Below are 790 nucleotides of genomic sequence, written 5' to 3'. Positions count from 1 at the left end.
AAAATGCGCGGATATGTTCTACATGTCTACAGTAAAAGGATGAATAAACCAGTCTTAAAAACTCCTTGATTTCACTTAAGCAACTTTATAATATGTATGCACAATTAACTACTGTAAAATTTATTTACATCACTCGACAAAGGTTTTTGCAGGTTTTAATAAAAAGTAAATTAATAACAGTCATGATAAGCATGTTTCCAGTATGCGCCTCAGGCTTGCACAGTATCGTCAACTCACTCATTCGAATCTTCGGCAATCCTCGCCAAACTACTTCCTACGAACCGGCTCAAAAGAACGATTCGTTCAAGAACCGAACATCACTATCATTCACTGCTCAGTATTGTCTAGCCTGTAGCGTTCCAGTGTTTCCTGTGTTTTTCCTTGTTTCCGTGCAGTGCCTTGCCTTGTTTTTTGACCCTGAACTGTTATCTGGTTTTGTGATAGTTTGCTGCATGCCCTGACCATTGCTTGTTTATTGGATTACTCTTTTGTCTACCCTGGATTATACCTGTTTGCTGCTGTTTGACCCTGCCTGTTTTGACCACTCTTCTAAATAAAGCCTGCACTTGAATCCTCAACCCCATTGTTACGCGCCCACGTTACAGATATATTGCTTCCCAGATAATTTTATTAAAATTTCTGTATTTTAAGGATATGTTAAAATGTAATTATTTTCCAGTTAGAAATGTACTTACCTTTTAAAACCGTATAAATTGAGATAATTATAAATAGATTATTTGTTTGTTTATTTTTGTCCAATTAATAACATACCCGACAAAGCAAAAAAAAT

Source organism: Sinocyclocheilus anshuiensis, unplaced genomic scaffold, assembly GCF_001515605.1.
Source record: "Sinocyclocheilus anshuiensis isolate Anshui unplaced genomic scaffold, SAMN03320099.WGS_v1.1 scaffold175, whole genome shotgun sequence".
Classification (NCBI taxonomy): Eukaryota; Metazoa; Chordata; class Actinopteri; order Cypriniformes; family Cyprinidae; genus Sinocyclocheilus; species Sinocyclocheilus anshuiensis.
Note: the sequence above shows the minus strand (reverse complement) of the source record.